This window comes from Olea europaea, unplaced genomic scaffold, assembly GCF_002742605.1.
Source record: "Olea europaea var. sylvestris unplaced genomic scaffold, O_europaea_v1 scaffold1306, whole genome shotgun sequence".
NCBI classification, from domain to species: domain Eukaryota; kingdom Viridiplantae; phylum Streptophyta; class Magnoliopsida; order Lamiales; family Oleaceae; genus Olea; species Olea europaea.
The window spans coordinates 178785-195608 of NW_019230530.1; positions in this window are offsets into that span (position 1 = coordinate 178785).

Consider the following 16824-nt stretch of genomic DNA (forward strand, 5'->3'; position numbering starts at 1 on the left):
CAAAACACAACATTACATTCGAGAGGTTAAAATAAGTTTTCTATTCAGAAAAATCTTACCTGAAACGTCGCCATGTCGCGCGGCAGCGACTGCTGCCATGCACAGCCTCATAAGTGGCACCTAGATTTGCTGATCGTAGGTCCAATCTCCGTTTGTCCAACGAAGATCACGTTTGGAAGTAATTAAAGATTTCAAATTCAGTCAATTTCAAGGAGTCGGCCTTTTCTTTCAATATTTGCTAGATTTCATCAACCCACACTCTGATACCAAATGTTGAACTTGTATTGACCACCAAGGTAGGCTCAGGCTCAGTTTATTTACGAAATACACCACAATGAAACGACTAATCGACCCAAGACAAAATCAAGCTTCCCACTTTCGGTTGCCAAAGACTTACTTGTTCTCAACGAACTATTTGAGGTACAAAATAATAGCTCGCTGGTAAGTCAGAACAAGATTATGAAATTCTGCTGAAAAAGTAGTTATCTTTAACATAATGTAATAAATTCCAAGAATGAAATCAAAATTAGTTCTACTAATAAAAATTTACGCATTATAAATACAACATGAGATTGCTCTTCCACTTCTATTAGTCTTAGCCCTTGTTTGATCTTCAATATTTTTTAAATTATCTCTCTTTTTCTTAACTATGCATTCTTTAATAAAATAATATTACAATCAATTCTAAAAAAAATTATTTAATCACAAATTCACCATCAATCTACCATTCCAAAATGTGTTCTAAACAAAAATGGGGCTCAAACATGTCATTAAGCTTTTGTGTGCATATTCTATCTTTAGCCTATTTCAATGTATTGTGATCATCTCTAGCAATTAATGCGAGACTACTGCTATTTAGCCAATTATAACTCCAATCTATGTAACTATAATGTGACATTAAATGATGAGTGGAATTAAATGATTTATTTAATTCAACCTTTCATCTAGTCTATCACTTATTATCACAAAGATTGGGATTATAACGTAAGTGGGACTAATTAGCATTATTCTTAATGCAATGAATAGAAGGACCATGTTTCTTTATAGAAATCAATTTGCGTCTCTCTTTATCATGAATCAAATTTTTGGGAATAAATGAGGCTGGCAAGTGGCAACTTCAAATTGGTGGGTTAAGAAGAATCAAATATGTTCTTCCACATTAAAAATTGTTATTGAAAAGGGAGAACAAAATTGATCTGAGATAAGGGGAAAAAAATTAGCAATTTAGCATTCTTCCTCTTTCTCCCTCTTAAATTTTCATTTTTTTATTTATTTTTTTCAAATTGAACAATTGAACCACCTCAAGAGATGGGGTTGGATAAAACATCTGAACTAAACCCGATCCAACCTGACCCGAATTGAATTGAACGATTCTTCTTAAATTAAATAACCAAACGGATATTTGTGTTGAGAATAGACTTGGTCTCGTTCGGTTCTAGACAAAGAACTGAATCTTCCTAATTTCTTTCATTTATTTATCTTCAATAAGCCAAATTATTTTATTTTTTTAAAATAAATTTGCTAGATAATTAATTTAACTTGGACCCAAAATATGATTTTCCTATTTCTAATTTTCAGCCAAAGCCCAACTTAATCAAATTAACCTAATTTTTACCAGAATCTATTATTCTATCGTAGTATCATTTCTACAATTCTGAAGAAATTGAATTGGAAGCTTAGTTACGCCTCTCTTCATTATTGTAAGCTCGTCATCTTTCTCTTCATATGGTTTTAACAATCAAATCTATTAAGAACTTAACAAAGAGAGGCACAAAATATTCATAAAATTGAACTACGTTATTTTGTAAGATCTAAGATAAAATATATCATTAGTTGAATTAATACAACGTTTTTGCAAATATTAAAAAAAATTCAATTACTATATGGGACTTGGGAATCGAATGGAAGAGAAACCGAATTGCTCCATTTTCTGGTTCGGTTTAGTTCTCATATTTGGAGTGAATATAAATTGTGGGTCCTTCAAAATTAAAGGATAACAAATGGATAATAATTGTGATTGGATGACATACGTGAACAAAAAGTACTTTAGTCTAACTTATAACATTATCTTTACCAAACATGAACTTTGTTTTCTGAAGGAAATTTCAAGTGCCAAATTATGAAAATATGTGACAAGTGTTTTAAAATACACTTTGCGGTGTAGAGACACGAAACTTTTTTTAGCCTAGCATGTCTAGAAAAATTTTGGGGTCGACATGACTGGGCTTGTGGGTTTTAAAAGTTTTCAAGTGTAAGATGAATTGATTCATTGGTTGTAGGCCACGGACCTCTAGAGCCAAGTCTGAGTATTGTTTTTACATGTCAAGTCACTTAGCCTGAGTAACTTGATACATTTAACATCTTTAATTTGAACAAGTATTTGGACAACTCCGAATATAATTCTTTCTTTTTAAAGAATCTCTTTTAGTTGCTCTAAAACAAATGTCGAATTTAATGTATTCCATCAAAATAAATGGAATAAGAAAACTTGATTCCCTGTTGGTTAATCAAATTTCAATTATGAAAGAAATGCAGCCACTAGAATCATGTCAAATCGACACAAACTCTAAATCACTAACTCTAGATAACTAACTAAGGTCTCTAAATAATCATTTAGTAACATAAGTGATGGAGATGATGAGATAGAAAGTTTGCTTACAAGCAGTCCCCTTAAAATAGCACATCTACAAAAGTTTGATGCAAAAATCCATAAATAAGTGATCAAATTAACCGAGTTTCATATGTACCATTTTATTCTAGATAAGCATGTTGACACCCATGAATGTGTTTTCATCCTTTTTGTGCGCTTGACCATCAAATCCTATATTTTGGATAGTCTGTCTGATGAATCAAGAACCTACTTGCATGATATTATTGCCTTAGAGAATGGTCCCAAATTTAGCTTTTGTTTGGTAAAACTTTTTCCATATTTTAGCTGGTCAAATTTTATTTTTAATTATACATTTTAATAGAGTCACAACTTTTATCTATTTTTAACCATATATTTTATAGGATCCATCATTTTATAATTTCAAAAAATTTTGTCAAAAGTTCTTGAAAATATTTTAATCTCTATTCTTTTGCTTACAACATATGCTTTACATCAGCAACTATTACTAAATATTACGTGTGATTCTTTTCTGCCCCTTGGATTTATAAATGGGCGTCAATGTTTTCTTGTATCTTCCACTTGAACTACTTTTATTACTTCCAATTATAATGATATTCTTTAGACAGAATTTATTTTTTTAGTGCAGATTCGAGTTTAAACTTGAAGCTTGTTAAGTGATTATAAATGGTTGAAATTATAAATTAATAGAAATGAGTGATAGATAAGTGGAAGATACTAATAGTATTACTAAATGTGCAGATAAAAAGTTATTTGACTGTCTACAAAGAGTTAATGAACATTAGTAAAAATAGATTACTTTAAATATTTTACAAAAATATTATAAAGTTTCAGTTTTGTAAAAATTAAAATTAAAATTTTAATAAAATTCAAATTCAACAACTAATTATAATCACGTGTTTTATAGGCTCATGTCTTTTAAACCACATATTTCATATACTTTTATCAAAATCTCCTAAAAATTTAATTTTAATCCTCACCAAACATGGCCAAAATGTTTATCTCTGGTTACTTATAATTCTATTTAAGTTCTAATTATCTTTCACACTTTATTGGTTTGAATTTCTTATTTTAATATTGCTTTATATAAAATTAATTTATGTATAACTACATTTACTTCCATTTGGAGAAGTCACATTGTATCCTTCCTTTGCTTGTTATTTTCTTCTTGAAACTCTTGATTTCTAATAGAACTATAGTATATTAAGAATTGCGAACCTTTATTTAAACCAAAACATTCCACATATTAAATACCCACGTGAATTTTGATCAAGTTTAGGTCCAAACAAAATAAAACGAGCTCAATAGTTTACGTTTACGCATAAAGAACGGACTCAATAGTACAAATAATCCAATTAAAATGAAATTTCTTTAGATCGAGTAGAGGCCTTACCTCAAATTAGGGTTGGGCAAATCTCCCGAACCAAACCGACCAAACCAAATCCAAATTGAATTGAACCGAACCCGACGGTTCTTATCAAATTAAATATCCGAACGGGTATTTGAATTGAGAACCGACGGGTACGGTTCGGTTCTCGGTTCTAGACGAAGAACCGAATAAGAACCCAATCTTTCTAATTTTTTTTATATTGAGTAAATCAAATTATTTTAATTTTAATTTTTTCTAAACAAATTAACAAATTAAAAATTTCTAAATCCAAAATTTTGGCCCAATAATTTGTTTCATTTTTATTTTTTTTAATTTTTGGCCCAATTACCCATTTTATTATTTCATCTCTTAGCCCAACAAGATCAAATCTACTAAATAACCATAAACACCTACACTAAAGTGCATAACGTTGTCTCGACTCTCGCAGCCTCGCTAACATTCCAAAACCTACATAAACGTCGGTCGACGCTATGACCCCCGATCGAAACTGTGACCTCCGCCGACCGAATCTTTGACTGTGACGATCATTTGAAAAAGGTAGTCTACAGTCTCTGACATTTCAAAATCATTGAATGTATCATTAATTGTATTTATATAATGTTGTTATAAATATTAAAAAATTTAATTATAGTACAGAACCGAACCGAACTGAATCGAACGGAACCGAACCCGAACAGTTCCATAATTATATTTTGACCCGACGATTCCATTTACTAGATACCCGAAAATTTTGGGTCGGTTCGGTTCTCTTTAGAACCGAACCGAACCGACCCACGCCCATCCTTACCTCAAATAAAGGTTTACATAAAAAAAAATGTCAAAGCTCGTACTTAGCAATATTGTTAAACATGTGAGATTAAACAGAAGAGCTCGTACTTAGCAATATTGCACAAAACGTCATTACGCTTGACTTTGAGTGTGCAAAACATACATACGTTTCAATTTTTTTGCTTTTTTACCTCTATTTTCACGTTGCATTGTGAAAAACGTTATTTTCATCAATTTTATGCAATTTCTCAATTAAATTTTGTAAAATAAGAAATATACCTTCATATTTAAATGAAAACATAAAGACCGAAAAAAAAAAACATAAAGAACAAATTACAATCATATTTCCAATCTTTTCAAAAAAGTACAAATAATTTCCAAATAAATTAAATTAAAAAATTAAAAAAGAAAAAAGAAAGAAAGAAAGAAAAATCACCTTCTTCTGTCTCCCTCTCCTACCCAATTTGTTTAGGCTTATTCCAAACGATGATCGATCAGAGAAAGAAAATGCACAAATATTTGAGAGTAAAGTTGCAATCCTATTCTTAAAATTTAATAATAAGAATGATGATATTGGATGGATTTGACAACCGCCTATAATGACCAACAAAGTAAGGCACTCTACATCTATGCCAGCTCGTCGACCCCCATGAGCATTATAGGTCTACGCTAGGCCGTCGACCCCATGGGCATTCTACGTCTACATCGGGCCGTCGACCCCATGGGCATTCTACGTCTACATCGGGCCGTCGACCCCATGAGTACTCCATACCTACATCGAGCCGTCGACCCCCATGAACACTCTACGTTTATACTGGGTCGTTGACCCCTATGAGATCATCTACCAATATACAGCCAACCCAATACTTAGCCATAAAATCATCAATGAAATGGATAGGAATCACATAATGGTAGTCATGGGTACAACCAACTGTCGAATAATTGGAGGCCCCCCATTTAGAACGTGGAGGTACTGGAAAAGGTTACATGGGACACATGGCACGATAACTACCCAACAGTCACGTGGCTCCAGTCCCCTATAAATATAACCAAGGCAAAGCAGGTATTTTTGGAAGAACTTTGACTATTTGAATACCTTTTTTGCTTTTCTCACTCAATACTAATTCTCACACCAGAATTAAAACGGGGAAAAAGTCCCACCCTCATTTTTCAGGTGACATTTGTTCATTGGAGTAGCACAAACACCTTGTGCCTCTAGGAGGACAGGGAGGTATTATTTCGCTGCTACTTCATTGGCCCCATCTATGGGAAAACTTCCACCGAACAGAAAAATTATGTCAAGAAGTGATATGCACTTGATGAGGGTTTACCGCTGCCACAATATGTAACGCAAAGCCAGTTTAGCGCTTTGGAGGCTCAAATATCGACGATGATGACCTTCTTACAAGATCAAGCACAGAAAGCCACACTCCCACCGTCGAACTCAACAGAGGCTATGCAGTCGTCCCAGGGGCATGGCAGAAGTCCAACCGGCAACGGCGAACTCGTGGGCCCGAGGGATAACAGTTCTATAACCTGCACCACCTATGGTATACCTAGAGCAGAGGATGGAGGAAACTATGCCCTAGAAGATAGACGATGTGCTGTCTAGGAGAAAGGACGAACGCAAGCAAATGGTTTAAAAGGATGACCCCTTCGAATCATGACGGTCCCTCTACCCAAGGGCATCAAGCAGCCCATAATAGAGGCATATGACAGAGTCACGAATCTGCTTAACCACATGCAGACCTTTGTTAATTTGATGAGACTCTACGCAGCACCTAATGTAGTAATGTGTTGGTCCTTCCCTCCGACACTCAGGAGGGAAGCCAAAGACTGGGTAGCAAAACTAGCCCTTAGTCTATTCGAACATTCGATAAGCTCTCCAAAAGTTTTGTAGCCTACTTCCTAAGCAGCAAGAGGAAGAGAAAGACTGTCATTGGGTTGATGCAGGTCGTCCAGGAGAAGGACGAATCTTTGCAGGAATACTTGGCCAGTTTAGCCGAGTGACACTTGGAATAAAAGACCTTTATATGTCGGCGATAGTAACTGCACTGATGAAAGGGACACGGAATTGGACCTTTAAGATGTCACTCTCCAAGAATATCCCAATGTTGATGCATGACCTCCTCAAGAAGGGAGACAAGTATGTTGATGCTGAGAAAGCGGAAAAGGTCACAAGAAATCTCAGAGAAGGATGAGAGATAGAGAGTTACAAGTGAAAGGCAGGTGACAAATCAAGACCTATAAAAAAAAGTCAAGGAATGAATACGTACGTAAGGGGGCCACCCAGGGCCGATCAATCAAGCAAAGATGAGAGGAAGTCAAGGCCTTCACCCTTTTAAATACCACATGTGCAAAACTGTTGATGGAGATACGAGACATGAAGAAGCTCGAATGGCTGACACCAATGATGACGCCACGAGCAAAAAAAACCAGGGCAAGTATTGCCATTTCCACAAGGATCATGGGCATGACACTAAAGAGAGAACCTTGTAAGACGAGGGCTCTTCAACAAATATGTTAAAGACAACCAGGGTAAACAAAAAGTAGAAGATTATCGCCTATCCAAAGCCGGAGTGATAAACATGATCATGGGGGTAGCAGCTAGCGGAGACTCAAACTCAGTAAGAAAAAGCTATGCGCGCTCCATCGCGATCTGCTCCATCCAAAAGTAGACAAGGTTCAATCAGCACATCACTTTTGGTGATGAAGCCTGACCGACGTAGCACACCCCCATGATGATGCCTTGGTGGTCGTGAGCGACATAGCAGACTTTGATGTTAAGAGTGTGCTAGTCGACGGTGGGAGTGTGGTGAATATTTTTACTTGGAAAGCTTTTGGGGCCTAAAGATCTCTCCTAAGAAGTTTAAAATAGTGACCACCCCTACAAGGCTTTGAAGGGACAATGATGATACAGGAAGGAACTGTGGAGCTTTTGGTCACGCTAGGTACATATCAAACGATCGTGGTGATCATGAGGAGCTTTATAATTGTCAAGACCGGTTTGGCCTACAACACCATCTACAGTCAACCATTGCTCAACGCCATTAGGACCGTCCCCTCAACCTATCATCATATCATGAAATTCCTAACCAGCAGAGGGGTCGGATGCCTATGAGGGGATCAACAGGCATCCAAAAGATGTTATGTTGATAGCACGTAAGCTAAAGGTTTACCACCAGTCATGATGTTGGATGTTGAGCCTCCAAAGGGTTAGATTGAGCCACTCGACATGATTGAAATGATCTTCGTATTAGAAGAACGAGAGTTCAGCATCAGGGCGGGATTGGAATCAGACGAGAAGGAGAAATTAGTAAGATGTCTAGCATGTAATCTGAACGTTTTCGTATGGAGCCTAGGTGACATCACCGGGATTAGCCCCGTGATTACACAACATCGCCTAGGTGTCCTACCAGGGATCAAACCAGTGAAGCAAACAAAAGAAACCTCGCCTCAAAAAGACAAGTGGTGGCGAAAGTAGAGGTGGAAAATTGCTACAAGCAGGTTTCATTTGAGAAATGCAATACCTCGAGTGGTTGGCAAACATCGTGCTCCTAAATAAGTGAAATGGGAAATGATGTATGTACGTGGATTACACTGGGTTGAATAAGGCATACCCCTGCTCACTCAGATAGACCACCCGGTATACGCCACATCAATCATGAGAGGCTCAGTTTTCTGGATGCATTTTTATGGGTATCATCAAATTTCTATGGCTGATCCGACCAGGAAAAGACGTCATTTATCATGGGTTTTAGGACCTACTACTATTCAGCCATGCCATTTGGACTAAAAAATATAAGGGCAACTTATTAGAGGATGGTAAATGAGGTCTTATGCGAGTTGATCGGAAATGTTATAGAAGCCTACGTCGATGACATGGTGGTCAAAAGTATCAAGGCTAGCGACCATATGATTGCCTATAGAAAGTGTTTAACGTCGTGCAGCAGAATAATTTGAAGTTCAACCTTGAAAAATGTGTTTTTGGTACTGCAGGTCAGAAATTCCTAGGCTTCATGATCACACAAAGGGGCTTGAGGCAAAACCTAACAAAATATGGGTGATACTAGAAATGAAGAGTTCCACTAGAAAAAAGGAGATCCACTAGCTAACAGGATAGGTAACGACCCTAAATCGCTTCTTGAGTCGAGCAGTGGATAAATGTTACATTTCTTCAAAGCCATTGGGGGCTCTACCAATTTCGAGTAGACTCAAGAGTGCGAGTAGTCACTAGAGTCCTTAAAATAGTCACTGCAGCAACCCCCAATCCTGACCAACCTGTACCTAGGGGACGTGCTATGTCTTTACCTGGCAGTATTACCACGGGCAATCTGCACAATGCTGGTAAAAGAATTTCAAAAGCACAAAAACTAGTCTACTATGTGAGCAAAGTGCTCAAGGGCGCAAAGAGGAGATATAGCTGGCCGAGCAACTAGTGTTTGTATTGATCGTCGCAATTAGAAAACTAAGACCTTTCTTTCAATCCCACATAGTGCAAGTAATAATCGACCAGTCTGTCAAACAGAAAATGGGCAATCGAATTGAGTGAAGTTGACATCGAATTTAAGTCAAGGACGGCTATAAAAGCACAGGCCCTAGGGGACTTCATCGCTAAGCTCACCATTCCACCAGAACCGTCGACAGGACAAAAGGTGGATTGGAAAATTTTTATGGATGAATCCTCTAATGTTGAGGGATCCAAAGCAGGGATCACAATGATTGGGCCGGACTTCGAAGAATTGGAATACTCACTACGCTTCCAATTTTTGATAACCAATAACAATGCCAAGTACGAGACAGTGATCACTAGCCTAGGTCTGGCAGTCGGGCTGGGGATGTCTTTGGTAGAGGTTTGCAACGACTCATAGTTGATAGTTGGGCAGATGTTGGGAGAGTTCGAAGCAATGGAAAGATGGTGGCATTTCTGATGAAAGTAAAAGATTTACAATGGAGATTCACAAGCTTCAAGATGACTAAGGTCTAACCCAATAAACTTATCTCGGGCAGTGAACACGCAAGTCCTATGATAGTCCAGCATTCAACACTAGGTCGACATGGTAAACATTGAGCACATAAAGAGTCCTATGATAGTCCAGCATTCACCATGTCGTATCTAAGATGTTTTTCTTACAACCCATAGCGGCAAGAGAGGTGTTATTGGAGATAAACGAGAGATTTATGGTAACCATCAAGGAGCAACCTCTCTTGCCTGTAAAACTCTATGATAAGGATACTACTAGCCTACCATGAAAAAAGATGTCAAAGAGTTGGTAAGGAAATGTGATACGTGCCAGCACTATGAAAACTTGATCCATGTCCTATCCGAGTAACAGACAGCCATCTTCGAGGTGTGCCCATTTTTTCAAAGGAGAATTGTCATTTTGGGACATGTGCCTATGGTCAATGGACAAAGAAAGTTTTTGCTAGTCGTTATCAACTACTTTACTAAGTGGGTGGAGGTAGAGTTGTTGACGACCATCACGAGGGCAAAGATACAGTGCTTCGTGTGGAAAATATCTTATGTCGAATGGTTGTAACAGATAACGACAGACAGTTTGACAATCATAGCTTCAAAGCCTTTTGCACGAGTTATCACAACAATCATAGGCTGACCTCAGTTGCTCACCCTCAATCAAATAAGTAGGTCAAAGCGATGAACCAAATCATAATGTGAGACCTGAAGACCAGATTGAAGAAGAAGAAAGGGCTTTGGGCAAACGAGTTGCCAATGTGCTCTGAGCATACCACATAGCCCCACGAGAACCAGCTGGGGAGACGTTGTTCAGACTATCTTTTAGGATGAAAGCAGTTGTCGCAGTTAAAGTTTTGAGTGAGATAAGTAGAATAAAAATCAAGCAGCTCGACGTCGCAGCGACTGAAAGAGAGCTTGACTTGCTTGAGGAGATAAGAGAGAAGGTGGCTATAAAGATGATGGCTTATAAGCGAAGGGCCACCGAGTATTTCAATCAAAGAGTAAGACCAAGAGTTTTCCAGCCAGGAGATCTTGTGTTGAGGGATACGACAACAGCAAGACACCCCAACAAAAGCTCGGGCCAAATTGGGAGATGCTGTATGAAATGATCCGTAGGCTTGGGAAAGGAGCTTACAACCTGAAAGATATGAAAGGAAAACCTTTAGATAGGCTATGGAATATTGAGCATCTCAAAAAGTATTACCAGTAGGTCCTCGGGAAGAGACATAAGCCACATTTTTTGTAAATACGGTAGATAGGCCATGATTTTTGTAAATAAGTAAATAGGTTGCTTTGTTGTTTTTCTTGACATAATGCCCAATAATGGCATGCTTCATTGTAATTGTTAACTTCATTCAATGAAAGGTCGTGGTAATGGCAAATGATGAGGGCTCTAAGAAAAGATCAGCCTAGTTGGGACTTCACGATGCGCCTCTTGAGCTCCCAATCCAAGCAGTTTTGAACCCCTCATGCCTACTCCACAGTGGCAAATGGTCCTAGGAGGAGAGTTCTTGAAGCCAAAAAATTGGTTAAGACCCTTAATTGCTGGACCCTATGCCCGACGGTTGACATAGCTTAAGTGGCTAAATGGAGAGTCCTAGAAGCCAAAAAATTGGCTAAGGTCCTTAATCGCTAGACCTTACGCTTGACGGTCAACATAGCCCAAGTGGTTAGGCGGAGAGCCCTCGAAGTAAAAAAATTGGCTAAGGCCCTTAACCACTAAACCCTACCCCTGATATAGCCAAATGGCTAGGCAGAGAGCCTTTGAAGCCGAAAATTGACTAAGGCCCTTAACCAGTAGACCCTATGCCCGATAGTTGACATCGTTCAAGTGGCTAGGTGGAGAGCCTTCGAAGTAAAAAAGTTAGCTAAGGTCGTTAACCGCTAGACCCTATGCTCGACGATCGACATGAACCAAGTAGCTAGGCAGAGAACCTTTGAAGCCAAAAAAATTAGCTAAGGCCCTTAAGCACTATACCCTACGCTCGACATAGTCCAAGTGGCTAGGAAGAGAGCCCTCAAAGCCAAAAATCTTGGCTAAAGTCCTTAACCGTTAAACCCTACACTCGACAGTCGACATAGCCTAATTGACTAGGCGAAAAGCCTTCAAAGCCAAAAAATTGGCTAAAGCCCTAAAACAGCTAGACCCAACACTTTACACTCGACAATTATCCCTATGAAACAAGGCACGACCCTGATGAATGTCTTTTTCTCAAACTACCATGGGATAAAATAAAGAAAGCAATGTAAGATAAAAGCAAACTAAATTATACACATTGAAGGACGACACCCATATGTCAAAAAGGATAAGGAAATTAAGCGTTGATAACGATCGGTAAAAAACATCTATACTCAAAACATATTGTGACCTCATGTCCATATCCCGGACTAGTAAGAGACAAAAGAGAAAGTACAAATGGAAAAAATGAAAGGCAGCAAAAAAAGAGGTGCCAAAAGGCCTAAACTAAATTATGCTTCAACTCGAATGAAAGGCCCCCTCGCTCCCACCTCGTGACAAGTGCCCAAAAGACTTGGACTAGTGCACCCCGCTCTCCTTACCCTTGAGCTATGCAAGAAACCTGTTAAAACCTGAAGGATCAATAGAAGGATGCTCAGTGGATATCCACTCCTTGGCCAATTTGATGGACGCTGCCACTGCCTTCCCCTGTATGAATGCAAAGCCTTAGCATAATCAGATAACGAATTGTATTACTCAATGGATGCCTCCAAATCCTTAGTATACTTGGTAGAGGCCTTATACTGCTTCATCGCTTCCTATGGCGCACAGGCCAAAATGGACCGTAGATTGTCAATCTTTGTCTCTTGCTCACAGGCTGGAACCTCCTTCTTCAGAGAAGATATTTTTCTTCTTATAGTGATGAATCTCTTTTTTCTTATCTTCAGCAAGAACCTTCAATTCTGAGGCCTAGCGAGGTTCAACTCAATAAGCCCAGTCAGAAGGGCCACTACCTAATAGGTGAAGAGACAAAACAGTAGACAAGTATTAGCCATGTTCGAAAGGATAAAGTTCAACATAAAAAAGATATGTGTGATTAGAAGTTTACCTGCTAAGTATAGACAGCCAAGGCTTTATCAATATCGTTGGCGCTACGCCCACGATTGCCCTAGCCTGAGCAAGGTTTCCAAAGCCGAAGTATCTCTATCTCATGATTGCCCGGATGGGAAAAAATTCGAAGTTTGGAAGAAAACTCTCGCACTCAAACCTGGTGCGACTCGAATTACCTTCTTTGAGGGGTCTCTTTTGCTACATGAGACCTTCTCCTAAGATCAACTATCTTTTCTCTCTTTAAGAGAATAGGAAATAGTTCCGCATCGCTCTTATGCCCTTGCTCCGGCATAGAGCCCATGGTTTCTTTCAAAATAAATTTCATACTTGCACACGCAAGATAAGATCCATCAAGTCCAAAGAATAATAAGCAAAGGAGCGTACAAATCCGAAATGAAAAACAAAGTGCTCAAAAGCCTACCATCAACTGGAACGAAACCCTCGTCGCTCCCCGACGCTGTCAGGGTCTTCATCACCTTATCAAGATCAAAGTCCATATCTGTATGCACAATATCAAGCTTGTTAGTCCCAAAGAATAACAAGTAAAATATATGCAAATGCTCGCAAAGAGAACCTACCAGTAGGTCGACCAATCCCTCCCTATTAATATGTTCCTTATGGTCAAAACAGATCCTAAATCTAGTGCAAGATGTGGTGTATCGGCCACTTGTTTGATTTGACCTCTTAAAAGAGAGGTAACTTTTACTTGACTATTGAAAAGGCGAATTTAAGGATACCGCCAATTGGTATTGAAAGAAAATTGATCCATCGATGATCGAACAAAGAAGAATCAAATTGTCTACCTACTGTTTGAATTCCTAAATTTGGGAAAGTGCAAGAGGACCCTAGTGGTAAAGAAGATAAACGCAATATATTGAGCAGATTCATGTATTTCAAAGACGCACCTAAAGAGGTCTATAGAAAGTGGAATTTTCTTCTAAGGCAAACAAACAAGAAGTATAACGCCTTTCTCCATGTGTTGAGATTTATTTAGCTAGGAGCGATATGTAATTCATTGGATGAGGAACCGAAAATCGCCATCCATAATGTCCATATACACAGCTATCTCGCAAGGGTCAGACCTGGAAACTCTTTCTTTAGGACTGGGGACTTTATAGATGTAATCATCGACTTAATCAAATCCGCAAATGACTTCTCCAATTTAAATGGGAAATTGTAGAGATTATAACATTTTGGGATCAAAGGTCAACAATCTCGCTCGCCATATCCCGTCCAATTTCTAAATTTCAGTCCAGGGATTTGGTTGAGCTAATATGTCTTTTAGGAGAACTTGGAATGAACATTTGAGGTTCAACCAAAAGAGTCGGGCTATCAGAATCATAGGGGATCTAAAAAAACTCGTGGGGGAAATTGTCGACGTGGCCAGCTGAGAGGCTGGTCGATGGTGGACTGGCCTTGCTGGCCAACTAGCTAGCCCCCTGAGGATAGCTCGATCAACGCGCTCCACCCTTCATCTTGGAGTAAAAAAATAAAAAAATAAAATAAAAAATACAGAAGAAGAAGAGAAACAAGTTCAAAATAAAAGACTAGAACAAAGGAAGAAGTCAGGAGGAGTTACCTTAATTATGGGAGGAGCAAGGAAATTTGAAAGAAGAAAAAGTGAATTCAAAGAAATCAAACCCACTTATGGGGTGCCATGTATACAGTATTGTGGCAACCTAAACTCTACTTTAACTGCTTGATTCACTTATATGGACCAATTATTTATAAGAGATTTAAAAAAATGATACTAAATAAATAAATTTTTGCGAGAAGAACGAAATTCTACCCCTTGCCAATGAACATCGAAAAGAGATAGAGAGGCTAGCGATATTGGATGGAATTCAAAATCGCCTATAATGACCAACAAAGCAAGGTACTCTATATCTATGTTGGGCCTTGACCCCATGAGCATTCTAGGTCTATACACGGGTCGTTGACCCCCATGAGCATTCTACGTCTACACCGAACCGTCGACCCCCATGAGCACTCTACACCTATGCTGAGCCATCAACCCCTATGAGCACTCCATGCCTATTCTGGGTTGTTGACCCCCATGAGATCATCTACCACTACGCAGCTAAACCAACACTTGGCATAAGATCATCAATGAATTGGATAGGAATTTCATAACGGCTTTCATGAGTACAACCAACTGTCGAATAGTTGAAGGCTCCCCCACTCAGAACATGGGGATAGTAGAAGAGGCCACGTGTCCCACGTAGCACCATAAATTCCCAACAGTTACGTGGCACCAATGCCCTATAAATACACCTAGGGCGAAACATGTATTTTTTGGAAGAACTTTGACTATATGAATACCTTCTTTGCTTTTCCTCACTCAAACTAAATGAGGTTCGTTTTGCACCTTAAAGAAACACACTAAACTATGTCAAAAATTTCTACGTATGAACTAAACCTCAAATTCTACAACGACCCCCAAAGACCATAACCAACCTTTTACAACTTATAATCAAGCTTTTAAAACCCTGTATGAGTTGTAATTTTCCAGGTCTCCCCGCAAACCATGTGTAGCAACTAGGCCATTACCCAATATCATACTCTTTATTTTTTTTTTTCCTTTACTTCCTGTTTTATTTAAATAGGAGGGTATATTTATCATTTTACAAATTTAGTTGAAAATTGAAAAAAAAAAATCGATGAAAATGATGTTTTCTACAATGAAACGTGGAAATAGGGGTAAAAATGCAAAAACTTGAAACGTATAGATGTTTTGCACACTAAAGACCAAATGTATGGACGTTTTGTACTAATAAGCCATAAATAAAAATTGAAATGTATTTTTTCTTAAAAAGACATTGTATGGTTTAAATCAATCTCCTGGAGTGTGCTGTAAAAGATTTGATTTATTTGTGCTTACAATTGATTTCAAAATAAGTAAGTTCGACCGTAGCTTGTATTATCAACATAATGAAGTTAATAATGACTGTACATTTTTAGTATTGTATATTGATGATATGATCCTAATTAGCGTAAAGAGTCGTTGTAACTTAAAAGTTTGCTTGAAGAACTGTGTAATTTAAATGATGAGGTGGTCATGTATGCAAATAGTCAATCCGTAATACAATTATGTAAGAATCATGTGTTTCACAAGTGTACTAAACACATAAGACATCATATCACATCTCATTAGGGATATGGCGACACAATGTGTAGTAAAACTTAAGAGTCACAATGTGTAGTAAAACTTAAGAAAGTTCTTTCACAATGTAATTCCTCAGATATAGGCACCAAGGTATTGTCCTTGATAGAGTTTAAAAGGTGTCTAAGTCTTTTGAACATTGGTAAAACTTAAGAAAGTTCTTTCACAATATCGGTATGCTCCAATTTTATTGGTTAGATATTGAATTGTTTATTCTTGCTTCTAAGTAAGAATTAGATGTCAAAGAGGAGGGATAATTCTATACAAAGGGTATTTAGCATCAACGTGTTTCCAAACAACCTTGAGACAATGATGAATTGAATAATCTTCATCACCTTAAGAAAATAATAGACCCAAACATCGCATATTGAAACACCTGAAACACCTTTTGACCCGATTCGTGAAATATAAAGTATCGTTTGAGGCTTTAACACTTTTATTTAAGGTTTGCTCATGACAAGTTGCTTAAGTGAGAGCATCGTGATGAAATTGGACTGTTGAGATTTGTCCTATACACATAAATGTGAAAAGCTAGTTTCATTCATATCTCTCGTTACTCTCGCTTTCACATACGCTGCCTAACTCTCTCTAAGCCTTGGAGATTTCTTCCCTACTTTCTTCTTGCTACAAACTACCCATTGATTTGATTTTCTCTTTCGTGGTGATTTTTCTTTGCTCTTTATGAATGAGTTCCTTGTTTACTTTGTGATTTTAAGTGGTGTGTTGAGAATTATATACCCTAATTCTATTTCACCGAGAACAATCAGTTTGAAGAAAGAAAAATAAACACTCAAGAACATGAAAGATTTATAGAGGTTCGTTTTAATGTGAA